The sequence below is a fragment of the Panthera onca genome, chromosome X (assembly GCF_046562875.1).
Source record: "Panthera onca isolate mPanOnc1 chromosome X, mPanOnc1 haplotype 2, whole genome shotgun sequence".
Classification (NCBI taxonomy): Eukaryota; Metazoa; Chordata; class Mammalia; order Carnivora; family Felidae; genus Panthera; species Panthera onca.
The window spans coordinates 5,271,170-5,296,046 of NC_138357.1; the positions used below are offsets into that span (position 1 = coordinate 5,271,170).

At 45.5% G+C, this 24,877-nt stretch overlaps 1 long non-coding RNA gene across 3 annotated transcripts in view; it reads right to left on the reverse strand.

Moving 5' to 3' along the window:
- The window catches only part of LOC145714013 (uncharacterized), a 279,372-nt gene that overhangs the window by 125,465 nt on the left and 129,030 nt on the right, over window positions 1-24,877 (reverse strand). For 2 of the 3 annotated variants that reach the window (XR_014136769.1, XR_014136768.1), the window contains exon 6: window positions 12,610-12,932. The exons of the other annotated variant lie outside the window; for it this stretch is intronic. This is a non-coding gene — a long non-coding RNA (uncharacterized LOC145714013). The remainder of the gene's footprint in view (window positions 1-12,609; window positions 12,933-24,877) is intronic. 3 annotated transcript variants of the gene reach the window in all.

The following is a 24,877-nucleotide window of genomic DNA, read 5'->3' on the forward strand; positions in this document are numbered from 1 at the left end:
AGATAATAGACTCCAAAGATGTCCACATCGAAATCCCTGGAACCTGTAAGTATGTTACCTTACATGGAAAAAGGTGCTTCACAGATGTGATTAAATTAAAGATTTGGGGATGGGGAGATTATTCTGGATTATATGGGTGACTTCAATGTAATCACAAGGGTCCTAGTAAATGAAAGATGGAGGCAAAAGAGTGGGTCAGTTTGTGATGGAAGCAGACAAACAGAGAGGGGTGGAGGCATTGAAAATGAACAGTCTACATCACTGGCCTTGAAGATGGAGGAAGGGGCCATGAGCCAAGAAATGGAGGTGGCTTCTAGAACCTGGAAAAGGCAAGGAAGCAAAATCTCCCCTAGAGCCCTCTGAAGGAATGTAGCCTGCCATAGCTTAATTTTAGCCCAGTGAGGCTCACTTTGGACTTCTGGCCTCTGAAACTCTCAGATAATAAACATATGTTGTTTTAAGCCACTAAGTTTGTGGCATTTTGTTATGGCAGCAGTAGGAAACTAATATGGAGTCTGAGGTCAAAAAAAAGGAAAAGCAAAGCCTGTATAAAGATGTATTTTAGAAATAGTATCAAACCAGGTGAAAAAAAACCTCACGGGAATTAAAGCTTATTTAGCAAGTGCCCTGGGGGAACCTGGATATGAACACAAAGGAAAATCCACCTAAATGTTTACCTCTCCTTGAATAATTCAATTTGTTCCAGATGGGTTAAAGAATGAGATATTTGGGGAAAAACTAGAAGGGAGAACAGGATGGTGAAGAGTGTGTGTGTGTGTGTGTGTGTGTGTGTGTGTGCGCGCACGTAAGCCCATGGTTGTCGCTTCCACCTACATCCAGAGCTGTCATGGGAAAGAGTCACAGAACACAGGACAAAGACTGGTAGTTAGACATTTTAGAGAGAGAAATTCCAGCTCAGAGTAAGGAAAACATCATAAACTATTGGCATTGTCTGAACCTGGAAGACTGCCTTAGGAAGTAGGGGGAAGCCTGTCTTTAGAGGTATTCCAGGACAGACCTAATTCTGGACAGGGGGGTTCCTGTACCCAGCAGAGGGTTTTAGAAATGATAGGCCCCTTCCAGATTCTAGGTTGTGCCAGACACTTTCTGAGCTTCGTGAGGATTGAGTCAATTGGTGCTCATCTCCATCTGGACTTGAGGTAAAGAAAGAAACTAGTGTCAGTCCGGGGACCAATTCCTCTCAGCTTCCTGATACAGGCACCACCAGAACACCCAGAATCCAGGAAGCCTGAAGTGAGTCCATGGACATCACCTCTCAAAGAATTCCTCAGTATTCCTGGGAATTAAAAGTAAAGGTTAACAGATGCGCCTAGATAGGTTGTGGCACCATGACAAATGGATTCATCTCTGCAGCGCTGCATCCTGGGAGTCCAGGCAAGTGCCAAGAGCAGAGAGGCTTCACTGTGGTAGGATGGGGGACAAGAGAACTTCAAGGTTGGCGCTATGGTGGGACAGGCCAGAAGCCTGCCCTGACCCAGCTTCCCTCTCATTTCAACATGTTTGGGTGACCTACCTCCTGCCCTACTAATTAACTTCACAGCCAAGCAGGGTCATCCTGAGGCCAGGGCCTTCCTTATGTTCCTCTACTTCTGTGGAGATGCCAAAAACAACCTAAATAAGGACCGTAAGCACTTGACATAGACTACTTTGCAGATGAGGACACTGATGCAGGGAGGTTACAGAACATACCAGAGTCAGGAAGAGGACATGACGTTGCTCAGACTGTGACTTACGGCAGCTTGCTAAACAGCCCACAAAATCATGCCACATGAAAGTAAAAGGGGCCTGAAAGGAGCTATCCCTTCCCCTAGGTTTGCATAGGAAGAGGCTAAGTCTCTCACTGGACTTAGGGCATGGCCTCCCTCCTGCTAGGCCTTCCTTCCCCATTTTCACCCCGCCCTGATTTATCTCCCCAAAAGAATCCCACCTTAAATACCAGACAAACTCTGGCTCAGTTCTGAAAGATGTGTACATAACCTCACTGAGATTTGGAAGTCACAAAAACTTGATTCCCCTTACCCAGGGGTTGCATGCCTCCCTTCCCTTTACTGGATCCCCCTTCCTGGTTTCTTCTGGCCTGGAAAATGCTTCTAAACCCCATTCCCCAGGAAGGCCACTGTGGGGGAAGAACGTGGTAAGCCAGCTGCTTGGCTGGCTTAAGTCAGTCTGACAGTGAAGGTCTGTGAGGTATAATTTTTCCCTTCTTCATGCAAACACAATTTGCAGTCCCCACTATGACACCTTGCTGGCTGATAGTCCACATAGTTCATTGACAGCCTGTGGAACATCCCTTCTTAGGAAAACTTTCTCTCAAGCCCTGGTGATATTCAAGATCAGCTGAATAGTAGGCTGGAGGTAAGGCCTGTCTTCAGTTCTGCTCTTGTAAATGGCCCAGAAAAGGCAGAAACAAGTAAGGAAGTATTGGAGACCTGGCTTTTGTGGCTTTTGTTACTTCACTGGACCCTCAAGATGGCCCTGGGAGGTCACCCAGGATGACCAATGGCAGGATGCTACTGCATCCAATTTACAGAAGAGGGAACTGAGGCTCAGAGACATTAAGTGACTTGCCTGGGATATCTCAGCTAGGAAATGTGGGAGTCCAGGGCCCACCCTCTTAACTGCTTCTGTTGTGCTGCTCCCCACTACTGCCTCTTGAATGGCACATTTGGCTGTGAAAACTGCTTTACGGAAGACCATGGTAATGCAGGAAGCCCAGGTAAGAGCCCCGGGACTGCCAGGGCCAGGAGTCCAAATCTGCGCTGGGCCCCACTCACCCCGTGCTCATCAGAGCTGGGCAAGCGCATGCACCCATGAGGCTGGTGAGCTTGTACCACTTAATACATTTCACTTTTCAAATATGATAAAAGGGTGTACTAATCACACTATGCCAAAGCAAAGAAGAAAGAAGAAAAAGAATGTTGGGAGTTAATTTTATGGATTTGTGTAAGAGGCTTGAAATGATAGAAAATGCCTTTCAGAGCACGCACAGTATCACAGCAACAAAAGCGAAGGAGAGCAAAACAGAACGACAACACTAGGTTACTGTTTCTCCTTCACATCTTTGGGGGTTAGCCACCACTGAGGAATGAGAGTGCATGAATTTGTAATTTTTTCTCTGCTAACACCCGAAGTGCTAACCTAATTTGATATAAAAATGAGCCCATTCTAATTCACTCTCAGTATGTGCTTTAACACAAAAGACTTTTTACTGTTACCATAAACATTTTCTTTCCGTCATTCATTTACCTATTCATCATTCATCCAATAAACATGTGCTGAACTCCTATTCCATGCCAGGCCCTGGCTGGGCCCTGGAATTAGGGGGAGAATACCAACGTGCATCAGGCTTAGGACCTGACCTTAAGCCTTTTGGGGTAGTGGAGGAGACAAGGCAGGGACCTAAATAATCAAGTGGAACGTGGTCACAGTGCCCCTATGAACCACAGGGCACTAGGCGGGAAGTTCTGAGGAAGGACAGAGGACTTGCTGCTAGAAAAAGAATGTAGGAGGCCTGCCCAACCTCTGGCTTCTCACGATGACCAGGAAAAGGATCTAAGCCTGCCTGGCAACATGGGCCGGAAAGAGTCCTGCTTGCCAGGCCCGGCTTGGCAGCAAGCTAAGTGTGCAGCCTGGGGCAAGTCCCTGCTTCCCTCTGGGCCTGTTTTCTCAAGTGTGAGCTAAGAGCTTTGGACCTCACAAACCTGACAGGCACTTCCAGGGTGAAGAGCCTGAGCTGAGTCCCAGACGTCGGCGTTTCAAATCCCCAGCCTTTCAGCCATCCTTCTGTTTTTTCCAACCACACAGCAACCGCCATCAGCTCAACCTCTGAGTGGGAACTACAGAGCCTGGGAAAGAGGGATGAACTTAGTAGGTGGCCGAACTACTTTCTGTAGCCCCCAAGTCTTGAGGACATCAGTCGAAGACCCTTGTTCCCAATGTGTCTCCTCCACACACGAGCGATGCCAATGCCAATAATGTCAAAATGTCCATCAAACAAAGACCCCTCTCTCCCGCCACTCCCCCCATCCCCTTTATCTGGTAGGTATGAAACAAAATACACTAGAAGGGATAAAATACAGCTCAAGTGAACCAAGAGGTAAATTAACTGGAATGCAGGAGACCTCTAGAGGGTCATTATGACTGGCCACTCTCAGGGTTTCCAGGATACCACTGGGAACCAAGGCCCCTCTTGAGCGGCTTAGCCGGCAGATGGCTCTGCCATTCATCATGGCCTCTGAGCACTGGGCTAGAAGCCTCTGCATGGAGAGGGCTGTGGGCCTGAAGGAGCCACTCCTTCTCCTCTCCTGGACACTTCCGGAGGGTCGGCGGTATTGATACCCACCCCATGCTGACCTCGACCCTCAAATGCCTTTGAGGAGCTATGGTACATCAAGACCACTGGGGACTTGGTCCGTATATTCATTTCCTAGGGCTGCCATACAAATTGCCACAAACTGGGTGGCTTAAAGCAACAGAAATGTGTTCTCTCACATTGTGGAGGCTAAAAAAGTCCAAAATTAAGGTGTCAGCAGGGCCACACTCCTTCAAAAGGCTCTGGGGTAGAATCTGTTCCATGGCTATCTCCCAGCTTTGAGTAACTGTCAACAATCTTCAGCAGTCCCTGGCCTGCGGGCACACTGCTCCAATGTTTGCCTCCATTTTCACATGGTCTTCTTTTCTTCTTCCTCTCATGACACTTGTCATTGGATGTAGGACCCATCCTAAATGCAGGATGATCTCACCTAGAGATCCCTAACTTAATTACATTTACAAAGACTATTTTCCCGAATAAGATCACATTCACAGATTCTGGGTGGACATATCTTTGGCAGAGGGTACCACTCAATGCATTATACCTCCTTCAAAGCCACTGTGCCTTTTGATAGCCAGTTGGCAGCATTCAGGCAAAGAGAGATCCTGGCCCGGGCGCTCAGTGCTCTCATCACTTCTATTGGACAAGAGCATTCTGAAAGATTCAGCTTACAAGACCCCTTGTAATAGAGCAAAGCATGAACTCTGTAGCCAGGCTCCCTGGGTTTGCATCCTGGTTTTGTTGCTTCCTAGATGCTGTGTGACCCTAGGTAAATCACTTCACCTCTCTGTACCTCAGTTTCCTCATCTGTAAAATAGGAATGATAGCAGTGCCTACCTTGCAGGAGGTGTAAGGCTCTGTAAGTGTTTGCTTTTGTTCCCAGTAGCATGTTGTGATCACCTCTGAGGCAAGCTCATACCATCCAGAAGCAGAATTGTAACTGGAACACAACAGAACCGGAAGCAACCATAGAGGCTACTGACTCCCCAATAGCCTCAGTCAATAGAAAAATGGGGACTGACAGGGTGCAATGGACTAGACATTTACATGGGTGCCTTTCATACAGAAGGTGGTGTGAGAATGAGACTGCTTTCAGGCAAAGGGACCAGAATTTACACCAAGGAAATGTCTCCCTTCAGTCATCCCCTTGCGAGGCCTTATGCATTTTCTCAGAACTACTGTTGCTCCAACACCGGGGGGTTGTGGAGGTGGTCCTCAGAGACAGTTTATGAATCACACCAGCCTTTGTAGCCAGATCCAGTCTTCCCTGGTTTAACTATCCACCATCTCCGCATTCTCTCAGAAAGACTTTTGGGTTACAGAGCCGTTCTGGGAATGGCTGGCCAGCTCTGAAGGCATACCCCTAAGACAAGGCCCACAAACACTACAGGCACCGAGCACCCACTTAAAACCCTACGGCGGGGGTGGGGGGGGGTAATGACAGTGAGCCTGCCACCGTATCCCAGTACTGCCACATCCCTGATCTCACTTTGTCTCAATAACCTTGTGGCTAAATGCTCTCCCGTCCCTTTACTAATGAGGTAACTGAGGGCCAGAGAGGCTGATCAGCTTTTCCAAGGTCAAACTAGTCTGTGGCAAAAAGGAGAGTTGAACTTAGACTTCTTGCCTCCAAATTCATCAATCTTTCTGCCACCCCAGGATGAACACAGTTGAGTCCCATTACTTCAGAGGCATCTCTTACATGTGTAAAATAATTTTCTGGTTGTCTACTTTGTCCTTATTCCCAGTCTGAACTTGGGGAAAATAGGGATTGGTTAGGCTCTGGCTGAGCCTGGTGCTTTGCTTTGCAATCAACAACTGTGTGTGCAAATACTAAGCAATACCAGCACAGTCTAGCACCATTGGCATTTCCTAGTTTTTACAATCCTAGCTTACCCTTTGTCCATCTGTAAAATGGGCATAGTGATAACAGAAAAGAGACACTTGGCTTCAGAGAGATTTTGTGAATCCTGGGCTTTCCTAAGACTAGCAATTGGAAGTGTTCTCCAGTGGGGGTAACAGGGACACCTTTGAACTGTCCTACCAAGAACAGCATTGACCCTGGAAGGAGGTGGCACTCAGTCCTGGCAGCTAAGTAAACGGTCTTGGATGGGTCACCAGCAGGAGACGCTAGAGAGCAGACCGCCACCGAGGTGTGCACGTGATCCCTGAGGCAGAACCAAAGCTGCTCCTCAGGATGGTTTTATGAAACTGGAACAGAGTGAGAGAGGGAGGGAAGCAAGGGGGTGGGGGACAAGTACATTTTCTTATTCTATGCAGAAAAATAGGACATTTTAGGATGGAAAGAGGCCAGAAAGCCCACAGAGAGCTGCCTCCTCTTTTCCAAGCCCTGAGTTCTGGCACAGTATAATTTCCCTCCTAATACTTGTCGAACCATTTTTAAAAGCAAAAACAATCGTTCCCACTAGTGGCTTCTATTATTGCCTTTGGTGAATTTTCCTGCCATTCTCCATCCCATTTCAGAATAAAACCCTAGTCCCTGGATCATTAGAAAGGACATCTTTTCTCCTAAGAGGACCAAGGACCTTCACATAGCCATCTCCACAGGAAAACTATCCCTCACCCCAGAGGGAAAAGATGTCTAGGCCTCTCTGGGAGTTTCATTTTCCCACGAGTCTTTGCTGCCAACTTGGAGAAAATTCCTGGGCCCCCAAGTGAAGTTGTCTATTTCTGCTTTCCCCTGCCTGAGGCCCTTTCCCACCCTGCTGGCTTCTGGCCTGTGTCAGAGCCAGTCCATACAGACAGTTCTGTTCTGAGTGCTTGGGCTTAGTCCTTGGTCCAGCTGTGAGAATGAAATCAAACCAGCCCTCGTGAGGAGCCTAGAATTTCCTATGCTTTGCCTTGATGTGCCCTCCACCCACCAAATGAAGTTCTGTGTGTGAGAAGAAAACTACACCTACTGAAGGAGGTCAAGAGAAGAGGTAAGCATCAACCTCCCTACTGCATCCTGGCCAGAAGTGCTTGTAGGCTGCCCTTCCCCCAGGAAGGGGCCTCTGCTGGGTGGGGCGCCCTCCGCTGGGCTCTGGTGCTGCTCTGCACACACTTGGCCTTCGTCCTTGCCATGCTGCGCTCCACTTGTTTACTCATCTGCCCACCCCAGTAGACAGACAGAAGTCTTTGAGGAGACAGTCACGGTTTCAGTGTCACTAGTCTGCTTGGAATAGAGCACAGGGCCTGACTGGAGCAGGTGCCTAGTAAATAAATACTGGTTGAATGAATGAGGGAAATGTATGCAAATAATCTTTAATATGGTGCCTAAATGAAAATTAACAAAGAACTAAGAGAGAATTGGGTCAGCCAGTTTGTTGGTCCCTGTTGATGCTTGTCCCTCACAGCCAGACTCAAGGCCTTTTCCCGCAGTCCCAGACCTGATCTTACCCTAGCCCCAGCAGGGTCCATTCAGCAGCTTATGTTGCTGCCCTACAGCAGGCAGTTGGGGGCAGGGGGCGCTAGGGGAGCCCCATTGCCCTGTGCCTACGCTGTAGAGTCACTGCCTTTCCCCACCCCAGCCACATTGGCCAAGTCCATATGGATGGGCTCTGCTTCAGTTTCTCTGCTTAGTACTCCAGCTCCTTCCTGGAGCCCTGCCCTAAGCCCCAGTGTGTTTGAATCACGTCCTGCCTCCCTTCCCAGCTTTTGTTTGGCCCCTTCACCAGAGGTGACAGACAGTCCCCCTCTTCCCAGTAGCTGCTTGGCAGGCTTTTGCTGCAAACAGTTCAGCAGCTGGCAATGCACCTCCAAGCCCCGGACTTGCAGTGTCCCCAAGCTCCCATGCTGACCCACAAGATGAGCCCACCTCAGATACTAATATCTGCACAAACCATACCCACATTTCATCACAACTTTTGACAATGTCTGGGCCCTTTCAACAGCTTTCAAAGGGACCTATCTCTACAGCCTTGGCTGCCTCCTTGTCTCCATCAGTCCAGCTTTCTAAAGGTGCAGCCCAGCCCAAAACCGAGCGCATGCAGGACACTGCCAGGGGACAGGAAACTGGTCCCCAAAACCCACAGAGGAAAAAGCACTAAATGTTAAACAGAAGCCCCGCCAAGTTCATCCTTATGTCATATTTAATGGGTCACCTGTCACCATGCCCTCCTCATTGTCTCCCACAACCACCAAATCACATCGGTCAAAAGCAGCTCTTCCTGGAAGATACACACTCTCCCTTACACACCAATGAGATCCGAGTGGACAGCTTTCACCAGAGTACTAAATGAGATCATTGCAGACTGACCTCACATCAACACATTCTCAGTAATAGCTACTGTTTTCCAGCAAATGGGGCTTCTGTGAACTACTCTCCTCAGGACCCATGTCTTGGGGTAGCCTCACGGGCAAAGCTTCATTGTGAAAAAGTCCTTTGGCACTTCAGCATGTAAGTTCCCCTGAATGGAGCCCAAGAAAAGCCCATGTATGCTGTAGTATCCTCTATGTTGGCAGGACAAATAACAATAATGGCCTTTTGTTGAGTACCAACATGCACCCCCCTGTGCCTGGCCCTTCCCATTTACTCCTCAGAAACACTTTACAGAGGGTGAAGTAACTTCCCCAAGGACACACAGCTAGTAAGTGGGGCGGGGTGGGGAAGAATCAAATTTCCAACCCCAAAATCTTAGCTCTCATTGCCACACAGATTATTTCCATGTCCTTGGGCTAGCTCGAGTGGTCTGAATCAGAAGCTTCTAAGCAACACAGAGAGATGGAGTCCTTGATGATTCAAGATGTTGGAATATGGGGAGAGGACACCCCTGATAGCTACCTGCTCCCCCAAACACAGTAGCCTGTGGGCCTGTCTGTGGGTAAGCAAGCATGAGGCAGCTACTTATGATCAGAACAGATACTCTGCTAGCAGTGGCCCAATTTCTCTGGTTGCTCAACAGACTAAATTCCTTGAAGGTAGGTCTGATTCACTCAGGACACACTGTAGCACTGAGTACAAGGCTTGACAAAGAGCAGTGGTTTTGGCAGGATTCATGGTGAGCACAAGGGAGGGCTGAAGGGCTACAGGGACTCAGACGAAAAACCATCACATCAGGCTGGGGGTTCAGATGGACACTCTTGGTACTGGATCTTGAAGATTAGGTCTGATTTTACACAGGTGAACATGATGTGGAAAGATGTTCCAGGGAAAGAGATGAGCATAAGCAAAGGCTCAGAGAGTGGTAGGGTGATAGCAGGACTAAATCTGGCTGGAGCACAGGGCATGCTGAGGAGAAGATGAAAGTCTGGAGGGAAGTTGGGGCCAGACTCTGCAGACAGAACTGCAGTGCTCATAGCCGAGCAGCCACGATGGCTCAAGTACTGGGCCAGATGTTCTGCATTTATTATCCTCTCTTCAACCCTCACAACAGCTCCATGAGGCATTATCATCTCCCTTTGACAGATGAAAAAAGAGGCTCGGAAAGAGACGTATAGTAACTGTCCAAGGCCACGTATGAGATAGAGCTGGCATCTAAAGTCAGATCTGCTTGCATCTAAAACCAACCATCCTCCCTACTATTTCATACTGAAAAGATGAGGTAGGGAAGGCTCTGAATGTCGGGTGAAGGACAGCCTGTTCTTGGGAGACAGGAGGGGACACGTACAAAACCTGAGGGCAGGAAGGCGCCAGCTTTCTGCACCAGCAGCGATTCCAACCACACTATCAAAATGGCTGCAACATGGGCTCTATCAGGACACAGGGGTGTGAGGAGCAGAAGCCTTCTAGAAGGCCAAACCCCACAGCAAGGCTAAGAGGAGTCCCAGGGTAAAGTTTCTGCAGAACTGTTTCTAGCATGGTCTGGGAGCTGCTAAATGGAGGAAAAGCATAAGCCCTCCAGATATGATTCACGATGATCAACAAGAAGTTTCCTGTGTATTTAAACCAGTCCAATCAGAAATATGTCAATTTTCAGCTAAATGCCTTGGTCCTTCTGATTCTGACAGTTTCCTTTGGGAAACTGTCCTGAGTCCGTAGCCTTGTGTCTATTTTATCCCAGGGCTGGTTTGGCCTGGGAGATGGCCTCTAGAATTGTCCCAGGCAGAGGTCCTGTGTGATGGCACTTCTTTGTGCCTCCCCGGGTCAGCCCGGCTGATCTCATGCTATTTGCCCACAACATTGACCTGCTCTGTGGCAAATGCCAGGCTTGAACAACGAGAACTGCAAATAAACCTGATGGCCAAAAGGCTGGGCCTATATAAACCGGGAAGTTTCTCCCTGCAAAAGCCCAGTAAAATGCGAAATCTCTGGAAAGTGTGATCAATGTGTACCATAGAACAGGCTGCCCTATGAAGTCAGAAGAGCAGGGACTTTTAAGCCCATTTTTGCCAAGGAGAATCCCGAGGCTCCAAGAAGCTAAGAAACTCACCCAAGGTCAAGTGAAAGAACTCAAACTTGAGCTGAGTAATTCTATTCCAAGTCCAGTGTTCTTTCTACTCCCCACAGCCTTCTCTGTGAGAGGTACCAGTGAAATGGGTTTCTGCAAAACTGGATTGTGGTATTTTCCAAGCTGCTCTTGGCTGAGATAAGGCATTTGCATGTAACTTTATCCCCTCAGAAGCTTCCTAGAGATGGCACCTCCAGCTATCTGGGACCCAGCATAACTGCTCTAAGTCCCAGCTAATGCTGCACTCTGCTCCAAGATCACTTTGGGACTTGAACTGGCTCTTCCACCCTACCCTCTGTTGAATAACAGACTCACATGCAAATGAGTGGGACATTTGTATTTGCATTTGGGGCAATGCAGCCAAATCAAATATGATGACCACATCAACTAAATATTATAGGCATTTCCTTTCCAGTTTTCCCGTCTGTCACCCACTCAATCTGGTATAGAAGGGCCATGCAAGAATGTGATAAATAGCTTTTCCTTCCTAAACTGGGATTTAGCATGAATAGAGAAAGATCAGAGAGAGAGAATTAACTGTTGAAATATATGTGGGAAGGAGTTAGAGTCATTCAGGACCAAGCTATCGCTAGGTAGAAATCTATGGTCACTGATAACAGTGTGCCCAGCAAAGAGGCACTAGGAGAGGATCTAGGACCTGTTTGCAATAAAAATAAAAGAAGGACCACCTAGTGAGAAGCCCTTTCCCATTGTACTAGTCCTTCCTTCTCAGATATGCTGCATTCAAGGTTCACCAAGTCTGCACTTCACTCCTGGAGTCTGGCTCAACCAGGCCTTACTGTGGATCTGATGGGCCCACATTTCAATCCAGGCAGCAGCCTTCTAAAGGAGTGAACAGGTGGCACTAGGAATATGGTTTTTGAGTAAGTGACTGACAGATTGGGCCTATTTGCCTGGTGTGTGTGTGTGTGTGTGTGTGTGTGTGTGTGTGTGTGAGAGAGAGAGAGAGAGAGAGAGAGAGAGAGAGAGAGAAACAGAGGAGGGAGGGAGGCAGAATATGAATGAGGTGGTAGTAGATGCTGATAACCCAAAGGGAGGTTTTGAAGGGAAAGCCTGATGAAAGTTCTGAGAGGGAAGTTGTTCTCAGGATTTGCAGTGTGAAGTAACTTAAAATGAGGGTGGGACTCTCAAGAAGGAAGGGAGGGGACACCTAAAGGTTGGCTTCTGTATCATGTAGGACACCAGGGCCATGGGTTAACTTGGAGAATGTACACTCTTACAAAGCACTTCCTGACAGACTCCCTGGTTTATCTTTCCCAGTGACCCTGAATGGATGTGTATGTGTGTTTGTGGAGGGGGTGTGTATTGCCCCCATTTAACTGATAATGAAACCAAGGCTCAGAGAGTTTAAGTAACTTCCCATGGTCGCATAGGCAGCATGTGGCAGACCAGGACACAAAGCCAGGTCTTCATCATCCCTTATCCTACTCTCTTTTCATTAGAGACAGTTAGCCTAGGGGATAGGAAGAAGGTTCTAGAATCAGAGAGAGATCTGGGCTCAAATCCCAGTTCCACTACTTCCTGGAGTACTTACTTACCTGATATGGTATCTGTCACCATTAAATGAAACAGTATATGATGACAGTTTATATTTAACAGAAGGCCCAAAGACCCTTCTTGCTCTTCAGAAGTGAAGTCAGAGGGAAGCCTGACTGCCAACATTGCCTTCAGCCTCCCAGCACCAGCACTCTGGCGACTCCAGTCAAGGCAGGGGGACACGGACAGGAGAGACAGCTCTTGTTGTCTTTCTTTCTCCCTATACACTCATGCCTGCTGCTTGCCTTTCCCCCCCACCACACTCTGGATTTCAGGCTCCTGGACTCACCCCTCTGCTCCCACACCTCCCAGCCCTGGCCAAGTGCTCACCTCTGCAGCCTGCTTGGGCCACTCCACATGGACGCTGATGAGAAGTAGGTCAATGATGTTTCCTGAGCCTCTGTTCACCTTCCACACCCCACATTTTGTTTTTTCTTTTATGTCTCTTTCATAAGGGAAGGAAATCCTTTTCCCCTCAGCCTGGGATGTGGAAGGAACTCCCAGACCCTCCCTCTGAAGTCACAGGCACAGCTGGCAGAAGGACTTGCCATGGAAGAACACCACTTCCCTTGCCATTGATTCAGTCACTTGTGTGTCACTCAGTGGACCCTCACTGAATGAGTGCAGTTCCAGACCAGCTCCCATGCCAGGATCTGCAAGGACAGAGGTCAAGACGCTCCAGCCTTGGCTGGTTCCACAGCCTTTCTCTGCATATTCTCATTTAAGCTTCATAATCACACCTGCAAGTGTTACCATCCCATATTATGAAATAAGGAACCAGAGCTAATGCAGAGATGGGCCTTACCTGTCCATAAACACAAAGCCAGTAAGTAGCCCAGCTGATATTTCAATTTAGGTCTCTCTGTGCCCTAAGCCTATGTTCCTTTGACTCACCAGACTGAAGAGGGAAGGAGAGAGACAGTAAAAGGTTTATGGGAATCTCTCCCTTTCCCAAAGAGGATCTGGGCCAGATTGGAGGAAGCAAGGGGCATGGGCTTCTCAAACTAGAAGATGTCATGGCCAGGCTGACAAAGAACCATATGGGACCACATGGCTGTGGGTTTAAATCCATGTCTGCTTCTTACTAGTGGTCTGCTCAATTAAAGACAGGTCTTGGTCATGGTTGTCCTGACTGGCAATGTGCAGTGTTGGTCAAGAGAGCAAGAGAACATGGGCCAGCATGTGTAGCCCTGTTCTGTGTCCCAATAGCATTCTGTGAAGAATTTCCATCCCTTTAGAGCCATTGCTCTAAACTGCCATTACCCATTGTTATAGGCTGAATTGTGTCCCCCCCGCCCCCCTCCCCCCGCCACACCAAATTCACATATTGAAGTCCAAGTGCCTCAGAATGTGACTGTATTTGGATATATGGTCTTTAAAAAGGCAACTAAGTTAAAGTGAACTCATTAGGGTGGGCTCTAATCCAATATGACTGGTGTCCTTTTAAAAAGAAGAGATTAAGACACGGACATGCACAGACGGAAGGCCATGTGAAGATGGGAGCCACAGAGACAGGGCTGGAACAGACCATTCCCTCTCAGCCTTCAGAAGGAACCAACCTTGCCAACACCTTGAGTTTGGTCTCCCAGCCTCCAGAACTGGGAGGCAATAAATTCCTGTTTTTCAAGCACCAAGTCTATGGTACCTTATTACAGCAATCACAGCAAATAAATATACCTATGTAGAGAGATCTATCTTCCTTGCTTGACTGTGAGCTCCTTGAGTGCAGAAGCCCAGCAACTGTCCAGTGCCTGGTGCCCAGTGAATGGTCAGTGACCATTGCCTGGGGTGAGCAGAGAGGATATTAGCCTGGGAGGCTGGCTGTCCCATTCCTCTCAGGACAGGTCTGGAAGGCCTGCCTACTGGCCCCCTCCCTAGATCTTCTGCCAGGCAAAGAAGGCACCTTTGCTCATGGAAGAGGGTATGAGCATCATCCTGATGAACAAGCAGCCAGCAGAGCCTGGGTAGTCCATGTTTCTGAAGACTCCAAGGCATTCTGGATAATACTCAGTGCCAGTTCTCTTCACCAAACAGCATGAAGCAAGGGTTTTGAGGATTCGGTTCTGCTCTCACTCTTCCCTGACCTGAGAACAAACAAACTCTCTGGGGATTAGAGAAAACTTCATAAACTTGGTGATGTCATAGCCATAGCTTGAAAAATTCATTGGAAATAACTTCAAGGAAGAGGAGGAGAATTCTAGACAATAGGAATTGCATGAACAAAGTAAAGCAATGTGCATATACATGGGATGCTGGGATGGCTGAAGCATGAATATTGTGGAAAGAGAGTGGCCAAGATCTTGGAGAGCTTAGTGGGAAGTAGGATACTGGAGTGGAGAGGGGCCTGAATACCAGCCCTGGGCTGGGACTTCATCCTGAAGCCAGTGGAGATCCAGCTCTTCTGAGTGAGAGGCAAGACTTTGCAGTGGGAAAGAAGTCCTTTACACTGGAGGCAGTGTAGAGGATAGCTTGGAGCAACAGTGACAAGTGAGGGGGCTTCTGCCAGCACCCTTGTGAGATGTAAGTAGTCTGAACCCCAGATGTCAAATGGTGAGTGGCAGTGAATGGAGAGTGAGGAGTTTATAAATGGGCAGCTGGGGACATGGTGGGCCTCTTGGCCAAGACCTAAAACCATCTAGACCGGCCTGCATGCTTCCCAAGGTCAGAGGAACTTCCATTCTCTCCACAGAGCCCACTGCTAAGCTCAGCTCAAGGGCCCAGCAGAAAGTGAAGAGTCTCTCAGAAAAAGTTTGTGGACCAAATTAACATGCAGAAGAAGGAACAAATGCTAAGCTTCTATTTGAACACCACAGAAAAATGCTCTGCCCCACAAAAGACACAGGGAATGAAAAATGAGAAGACTTCACTGTGAAAAGCAGCCAATATTTAAATCCCAAACTTCAGAAGCACTCATAGAAGTCAGTGTCTGATAGTAAGGAGGAGTTTAAACTTAGGAAGTGCAATAGCTCATTGTGATTTACATGGTCATGCAGAAGGGGAAGAGAGTTCATCTAAAGTGAACCAGCTCCATCTAGCAACATTAATCATCAATGGCTTGGCATCTATTTTGGCCTAATAATACAGGAATAAAAGGCCTTCTCAGGGCCAAGGAAAAGTCTGCTTTCAGAAATAGCCCTTTACTTATCTCCAAAAAACCCCCAGGATGAGTATGTCCCAGGAGCCCCTTTCTCTGGAAGTTCTGCAAATCCCTGAGGGGCATGCAGCATGAACCCCATACCCTGGAAAGATGTTAAGTCTCTGCAAGATGTGCAGAAGACAAAGATGTGCAGATGTGTGTGTGTGTGAGTTCCTGGTTCTCTTACCCTAATATATACACTCTTGCATATAAATGACATCATATGCCACAGAAGATTAGTGAGAGAAAAGTTGTAGCTCTTCTGGAATTTGTGCTCAGCAGAGCAGGCAAAGCTTTCAAAGACTGGGGTCCACAGAAGCGAGGTTGGTGGTAGAGCTGTGAGTACAACCCAGAGCTCTGGACTCCTGGGCCAGTGAAAACTGGACCATACTGCCAGCCTCTCAGATTAGACCCACAAATCCAATTGGTTTGACTATCTTGCGTTAATGATAATGTATCAATACTGGTTCATCAATTGTAACAAATACATCACATCAACACAAGATGTTAATATTAGGGAAAACTTTTACATGAATGATTATAGTAGCATTATTCATTACAGCCAAAAGATGGAAACAATTCACATAACCATCAATGGATGAATGGATTAATAAAATGTGGTATATCTACATAATAAATATTATTTGGCCATAAAAAATGAACAAAGTACTAACATACTGCAGTACAGATGAACGTTGAAAACATTATTCTAAGTGAAAGAAGTCAGTTGCAAAAGACTACATACTACTATATGATTCCATTCATATGAAAGTCCAGAATAGTGAAATCTATAGAAACAGCAAATAGATCAGTGGTTGCTTAGGTCTAGGTGCAGTGGGGAGATAGAAGGGTTGACAGCTAAAGCAAACAGTTTCTTCTTGAGGTAATGAAAATGTCCTAAAATTCACTGCAATGATGGTTGCACATACCTGTGAATATATTAACAACTATTGAATTGTATACTTTCAACTATTGAATTCAACTATTGAATTGTATGGTATGTGAATTATATCCTTAAAAAGCTGATAGGGATACAGGAGTGCTAATGCATAGGGGCAGTTGTACCCCAATGTTTATAGCAGCACTCTCAACAATAGCCAAATTATGGAAAGAGCCTAAATGTCCATCAACTGACGAATGGATAAAGAAGATGTGGTTTATATATACAATGGAATACTACTTGGCAATGAGAAAGAATGAAATCTGGCCTTTTGTAGCAATGTGGATGGAACTGGAGAGTGTTAGGCTAAGTGAAATAAGTCAGGCAGAGAAAGACAGATACCATATGTTTTCACTCTTATGTGGATCCTGAGAAACTTAACAGAAGACCATGGGGGAGGGGAAGGAAAAAAAAAAGTCAGAGAGGGAGGGAGCCAAACCATAAGAGACTCTTAAAAACTGAGAATAAACTGAGGGTTGATGGGGAGTGGGAGGGAGGGGAAGGTGGTTGATGGGCATTGAGGAGGGCACCTGTTGGGAGGAGCACTGGGTGTTGTATGGAAACCAATTTGACAATAAATTTCATATTTTTAAAAAAGCTGTTAAAAACCTATATGTTGGAAAATTTCCAGATATCTGTTATTGATTTCTTGTTTGATTGCTTGGCAGTCAGAGAACATCCTTTGCATGATTTAAATTCTCAAATTTGTGAGAATTTTTTATGGTCCAAAATATGGTCTTTCTTGGTGAACATTCTGTGTGTACTTGAAAATGATGTATATTCTGATCTCGTTGGATAGAATGTTGTATAAAAGTCAATTAGATCAATTCACCTGATAATGTAATTCGAATTTTCTATATCCTTACTAATATTCTTTCTGTCTATTCTATCAGTGACTGAGGGAGGAATATTGAAATCCCCAACTATAATTATGGACTTGACGATTTCTCCTTACAGTTCTTTCAGCTTTTACTTCACATATTTGAAACTCCCCCATCAGTTGCATACACATCTTGGACTGTTATGCCTCTTGATGCATTGACCTCTTTATTATTATGAACTATTCCTCTTTAACCCTGATAATATTCCTTATACCCAGATCTACATTGGCTAATATTAATGTAGCCACTCCAACTTTTTGTTAGTGCTTGCTTGTTATGTATTTTTCTTTTAAGCCATATGTTCCCTTACATTTATTTATTTATTTTTTATTTTAGTTTTCAGTAACCAGAATCATGCTATATGTAGTGTTCCAAGCCTAGCACACTCCTTTTATCCATTACATATTCTACATATTTAGTGCCCCCATTGGGATTGCTTCATTCTGCTGTTATAATTATGCTCACTTTTGCACACAAACTTGAGTACAGGGGCTGGAATTTGAGGGGGAGAGTGTCATTTTGAGTCCCTATCTGAGGTGAAGGTGTGCTTACTTGTCATGTTGACTTGTGAGCAGGTGGCAGGCAGTACATGCTGAGATGGGCAGGAGGGTGGCTGGAAGGTTGATGGCATCATGTGTGATGGGGAAGTAGCTGGTTTTGCTCTGACTCATGAATTCCTTTAACTTTTGTTCATCTGGCAAACTCTATCTATCCTTCTATTCTGAATGATAGCCTTGCTAGATAGAGTAGTCTTGGCTGCAGGTTTTTCCCTTTTAGCACTTTGAATATATCATGCTGCTCCCTTCTAGCCTACAGAATTTCTGCTGAAGAGCCCACTGATAGTCTTATATGGTTTCTCTTGTATGTAACTGCTTTCTTTTCTCTTGCTGCTTTTAAAATTCTCTCTTTATCCCTAGGTTTTGCCATTTTATTTACTGGGTGGCTTGGTGTAGATCTCTTTGGGTTGGCTTCATTGGGGGCTCTTTATGCCTCCTGAATCTGGATTTCTGTTTCCTTCCCCAGATTCAGGAAGTTTTCAGGTGTTATTTCTTCAAATAAATTTTCTGCCCCCTTTTCTCTTTCTTCTCCTTCTGGGATCCCTATAATGCAACTGTTACACTTGATGGTGTTGTTGAGTTGCCTAGGTCTATTCTCATTTTGCATAATGTTTTCTGGCTCACCTGCTCAGCTTGATTACTTTCCATTACTCTGGCCCCTGTCTGGGCTGCCTGCACACTGCTAGGCTTGTGGTACCGCTTCAATGGGATCTGGCCAAGAGCTTACTGAAGGGGTGGATCCACAACGTGCACAGAGGCCAGAGGGGCAGTCTTAGCAAGGTTTGGTCTCCTGTGGGAGGGGCCCTGAAGCCCTGGGACTAAGGCAGACCAGTCAGAGGGGTGGATCCACAGAAGCAGAGAGCTGGGGGGTTGGGTGGTGCAAGCAAGTTAGGTGGCAGGTGCTGGTTCCTGCCAGTATCTAGGCTAGGGGGCAGGGGAGAGAAGTGGTACCTGGCAGCATCTTTGTTCCTGGAGGAGCCCCCCACCAATCACTGTCCTTCTGGGACACAGGTTGAGATGAGTCAACAACTCTCCCTCCTGTAGGCCCCAGGCATTTTTCAAACTGCTGGTCTGCCTAGTATCTCCTTGGGCTCTTTGTCCTGCAGTCTCTTCGGAGCAAGATTGGGTCTCTCTTCGGAAACTCAGCTTCCTCTCATCCTCCCGGTTCTCTGAGAGTAGAGCTGATGACTTTTAAAATTCCAGGTCTTAAGTCCTACTGGTTGTGAGAACTCACGAAATTTGGCCCCTCTGGTTTTGCAAGCTAAATGTAATGGGGATCTGTCTTCCCAATGTGGGCTTCCCTGGAGTGAGGGCCTGCCCCTCTCCCCTCTCCATAGCTCACCAGTCTGTTTAGCACCCACCATCTCTCTGCCCTTCTTACCCTCTTGGTCGTGGCCTCTTGTCTATGTTTGGCTGCAGAGAGTCTGGTCTGGCAGTCTTTGGGTAATTTTCTGGGTTATTTATGCTAAAGTGGATGTAATCTACGTGGCCTCAGGCCACAAGGTGAGCCCAGTATCCTCCTACTCCACCACATTCCCAGCAGTCTGTGTGCCCTTATATTTAAAGTGGGATTCTTATAGACAGTATAAACTTAGGTCATACTTTTTTACCCAAACTGACAATCTTTGCCTTTTAATTGGAGTGTTTAGAGCATTCATATTTAATGAAGTTATTGATTTTGTTGGGTTGAAATCTACAACCTTGCTATCTAATTTTTGTCCTATCTGGTTTTCTTCCTTCTTTTTTTTAGTCCTGCTTTATTTTTGATTAATTATCTTTATGATTCATTTTAATCTCCAGTATTGGTGTTATTAGTGAACATCTGTTTCATTTTTTATTGATTATTCTAGGGTTTATAATAAAATCTTAAACTTAGCACAATCTACCTTCAAGCAATATTATACCACTTCATATATACATCTCTTTCCCCTTCTTGTCCTTTGTGCTACTGTTGTCATATATTTAATTTCTACATATTATAAACACCACAACACACCATTATCATGTTTTATTTAAACAGTTAATTTTCTGTGAATGGTGTAAGAAAGTGGTCTAGTTTCATTCTTCTGTATGTTGCTGTCCAGTTCTCCCAGCACCATTTGTTAAAGAGACTGTCTTTTTTCCATTGGATATTCTTTCCTGCTTTGTCAAAGATTAGTTGGACATACTTTTGTGGGTCTAGTTCTGGGGTTTCTATTCTATTCCATTGGGCTATGTGTCTGTTTTTATGTCAATACCATGCTGTCTTGATGATTACAGCTTTGTAGTAGAGGCTAAAGTCTGGGATTGTGATGCCTCCTGCTTTGGTCTTCTTCTTCAAAATTACTTTGGCTATTCGGGGCCTTTTGTGGTTCCATATGAATTTTAGGATTGCTTGTTCTAGCTTTGAGAAGAATGCTGGTGCAATTTTGATTGGGATTGCATTGAATGTGTAGATAGCTTTGGGTAGTATTGACATTTTGACAATATTTATTCTTCCAACCCATGAGCATGGAATGTTTTTCCATTTCTTTATATCTTCAATTTCCTTCATAAGCTTTCTATAGTTTTCAGCATACAGATATTTTACATCTTTGGTTAGATTTATTCCTAGGTATTTTATGCTTCTTGGTGCAATTGTGAATGGGGTCAGTTTCTTTATTTGTCTTTGTTTTGCTTCATTATTAGTGTATAAGAATGCAACTGATTTCTGTACATTGATTTTGTATCCTGCAACTTTGCTGAATTCATGTATCAGTTCTAGCAGACTTTTGGTGGAGTCTCTTGGATTTTCCATGTATAATATCAAGTCATCTGAAAAAAGTGAAAGCTTGACTTCATCTTTGCCAATTTTGATGCCTTTGATTTCCTTTTGTTGTCTGATTGCTGATGCTAGCACTTCCAACACTATGGTAAACAACAGCGGTGAGAGTGGACATCCCTGTTGTGTTCCTGATCTCAGGGGGAAAGCTCTCAGTTTTCCCCCATTGAGGATGATATTAGCTGTGGGCTTTTCATAAATGGCTTTTATGATGTTTAAGTATGTTCCTTCTATCCCGACTTTCTCGAGGGTTTTTATTAAGAAAGATGCTGAATTTTGTCAAATGCTTTTTCTGCATCGATTGACAGGATCATATTGTTCTTATCTTTTCTTTTATTAATGTGATGTATCACGTTGATTTGCGAATGTTGAACCAGCCCTGCATCCCAGGAATGCATCCCACTTGATCATGGTGAATAATTCTTTTTATAAGCTGTTGAATTGGATTTGCTAGTATCTTATTGAGAATTTTTGCATCCATATTCATCAGGGATATTGGCCTGTAGTTCTCTTCTTTTACTGGGTCTCTGTCTGGTTTAGGAATCAAAGTAATACTGACTTCATAGAATGAGTCTGGAAGTTTTCCTTCCCTTTCTATTTTTTGGAATAGCTTGAGAAGGATAGGCATTATCTCTGCTTTAAATGTCTGGTAGAATTCCCCAGGGAAGCCATCTGGTCCTTGACTCTTATTTGTTGGGAGATTTTTGATAACTGATTCAATTTCTTCGCTGGTTATGGGTCTGTTCAAGCTTTCTCTTTCCTCCTGTTTGAGTTTCGGAGTGTGTGGGTGTTTAGGAATTTGTCTATTTCTTCCAGGTTGTCCAGTTTGTTGGCATATAATTTTTCATAGTATTCCCTGATAATTGCTTGTATTTCTGAGGGTTGGGTGTCATAACTCCATTTTCATTCATGATTTTATCTATTTGGGTCATCTCCCTTTTCTTTTTGAGAAGCCTGGCTAGAGGTTTATCGATTTTGTTTATTTTTTCAAAAAACCAACTCTTGGTTTCGTTGATCTGCTCTACAGTTTTTTTAGATTCTATATTGATTATTTCTGCTCTGATCTTTATTATTTCTCTTCTTCTGCTGGGTTTAGGCTGCCTTTGCTGTTCTGCTTCTATTTCCTTTAGGTGTGCTGTTAGATTTTGTATTTGGGATTTTTCTTGTTTCTTGAGATAGGCCTGGATTGCAATGTATTTTCCTCTCAGGACTGCCTTCGCTGTGTCCCAAAGTGTTTGGATTGTTGTATTTTCATTTTCGTTTGTTTCCATATATTTTTTAATTTCTTCTCTAATTGCCTGGTTGACCCATTCATTCTTTAGTAGGGTGTTCTTTAACCTCCATGCTTTTGGAGGTTTTCCACACTTTTTCCTGTGGTTGATTTCAAGCTTCATAGCATTGTGGTCTGAAAGTATGCATGGTACAATCTCAATTCTTATATACTTATGAAGGGCTGTTTTGTGACCCAGTATGTGATCTATCTTGGAGAATGTTCCATGTGCACTCGAGAAGAAAGTACATTCTGTTGCTTTGGGATGCAGAGTTCTAAATATATCTGTCAAGTCCATCTGATCCAATGTATCATCCAGGGCCCTTGTTTCTTTATTGACTATGTGTCTAGGGGCACCTGGGTGGCGCAGTCGGTTAAGCGTCCGACTTCAGCCAGGTCACGATCTCACGGTCCGTGAGTTCGAGCCCCGCGTCGGGCTCTGGGCTGATGGCTCGGAGCCTGGAGCCTGTTTCCGATTCTGTGTCTCCCTCTCTCTCTGTCCCTCCCCCGTTCATGCTCTGTCTCTCTCTGTCCCAAAAATAAAATAAAAACGTTGAAAAAAAAAAATTTAAAGACTATGTGTCTAGATGATCTATCCATTGTTGTAAGTGGGGTATTAAAGTCCCCTGCAATTACCACATTCTTGTCAATAAGGTTGCTTGTGTTTGTGAGTAATTGATTTATATATTTGGGGGCTCCTGTATTTGTTGCATAGACATTTATAATTGTTAGTTCTTCTTGATGGATAGACCCTGTAATTATTATATAATGCCCTTCTTTATCTCTTGTTACAGCCTTTAATTTGAAGTCTAGTTTGTCTGATATAAGTATGGCTACTCCAGCTTTCTTTTGACTTCCAGTAGCAAGATAGATAGTTCTTCATCCCCTCACTTTCACTCTGAAGGTGTCCTCAGGTCTACAATGAGTCTCTTCTAGACAGCAAATAGGTCTTGTTTTTTTATCCATTCTGATACCCTATGTCTTTTGGTTGGCGCATTTAGTCCATTTACATTCAGTGTTATTATAGAAAGATATGGGTTTAGAGTCATTGTGATGTCTGTAGGTTTCATGCTTGTAGCGATGTCTCTGGTACTTTGTCTCACAGGTTCCCCCTTAGGATCTCTTGTAGGGCTGGTTTAGTGGTGATGAATTCCTTCAGTTTTTGTTTGTTTGGGAAGACCTTTATCTCTCCTTCTATTCTAAATGACAGATTTGCTGGATAGAGGATTCTCGGCTGCATATTTTTTTCTGTTCATCACATTGAAGATTTCCTGCCATTCCTTTCTGGCCTGCCAAGTTTCAGTAGAGAGATCCGTCACTAGTCTTATTGGTCTCCCTTTATATGTTAGAGCACGTTTATCCCTAGCTGCTTTCAGAATTTTCTCTATCCTTGTATTTTGCCAGTTTCACTATGATATGTCGTGCAGAAGATCAATTCAAGTTACGTCTGAAGGGAGTTCTCTGTGCCTCTTGGATTTCAATGCCTTTTTCTTTCCCCAGATCAGGGAAGTTCTCAGCTATTATTTCTTCAAGTACACCTTCAGCACCTTTCCCTCTCTCTTCCTCCTCTGGAATACCAATTGTGCATAGATTATTTCTCTTTAGTGCATCACTTAGTTCTCTAATTTTCCCCTCACACTCCTGGATTTTTTTTATCTCTCTTTTTCTCAGCTTCTTCTTTTTCCATAATTTTATCTTCTAGTTCACCTATTCTCTCCTCTGCCTCTTCAATCTGAGCCATGGTGGTCTCCGTTTTATTTTGCAGCTCATTTATAGCCATTTTTTAGCTCCTCCTGGCTGTTCCTTTGTCCCTTGATCTCTGTAGCAACAGATTCTCTGCTGTTCTTTATACTGTTTTCAAGCCTAGCGATTAATTTTATGACTATTATTCTAAATTCACCTTCTGTTATATTGTTTAAATCATTTTTGATCAGTTCGTTAGCTGTCGTTATTTCCTGGAGGTTTTTTTGAGGGGAATTCTTCCGTTTCATCATTTTGGATAGTCCCTGATGTGGTGCGGAACTGCAGGGCACTTCCCCTGTGCTGTCTTGAATAGCTTGTGTTGGTGGGCGGGGCCGCAGTCAGACCTGATGTTTGCCCCCAGCCCACCGCTGGGGCCACAGTCAGACTGGTGTGTACCTTCTCTTCCCCTCTCCTAGGGGTGGGATTCACTGTAGGGTGGCGTGGCCCATCTGGGCTACTTGCACACTGCCAGGCTTGTGGTGCTGGGGATCTGGCGTATTAGCTGGGGTGGATCAGCAAGGTACACAGGGGCGGGAGGGGCAGGCTCCGCTCACTTTTCCTTTGGAGATCCACTTTGGGAGGGGCCCTGTGGCACCAGGAGGGAGTCAAACCCGCCGGAGGGATGGATCCGCAGAAGCACAGCGTTGGGTGTTTGCGCAGTGCAAGCCAAGTTCCCTGATAGGAGCTGGTTCCGTTTGGGATTTTGGCTGGGGGATGGGTGAGGGAGATGGCGCTGGTGAGCGAGTTTGTTCCCCGCCAAGCTGTGCTCTGTCATCCGGGGCTCAACAACTCTCCGTCCCGTTGTCCTCCAGCCCTCCCGTTCTCCGAGCAGAGCTGTTAACTTATAACCTTCCCAATATTAAGTCCCACTTGCTGTCCGAACACACTCCGTCAGCCCCTCCATTTTTGCCAGCCAGACTCGGGGGCTCTGCTTGGCCGGCGGGCCGCTCCTCCGCCCCGGCTCCCTCCTGCCAGTCCGTGTAGCACACACCGCCTCTCCGCCCTTCCTACCCTCTTCCCTGGACCTCTTGTCTATGCTTGGCTCCAGAGAATCTGTTCTGCTAGTCTTCTGGTGATTTTCTGGGTTATTTAGGCAGGTGTGGGTGGAATCTGAGTGATCCTCAGGACGCGGTGAGCCCAGCGTCCTCCTACGCTGCCATCTTCCCAGAAGTCTCAACAGTTAATTTTCACTTAAGGAGAATATAAAAATGATTTTTGAAGTGTCTGTCATATATACTCACATGTCTACAAATTCAGTGATCTTTGTACCT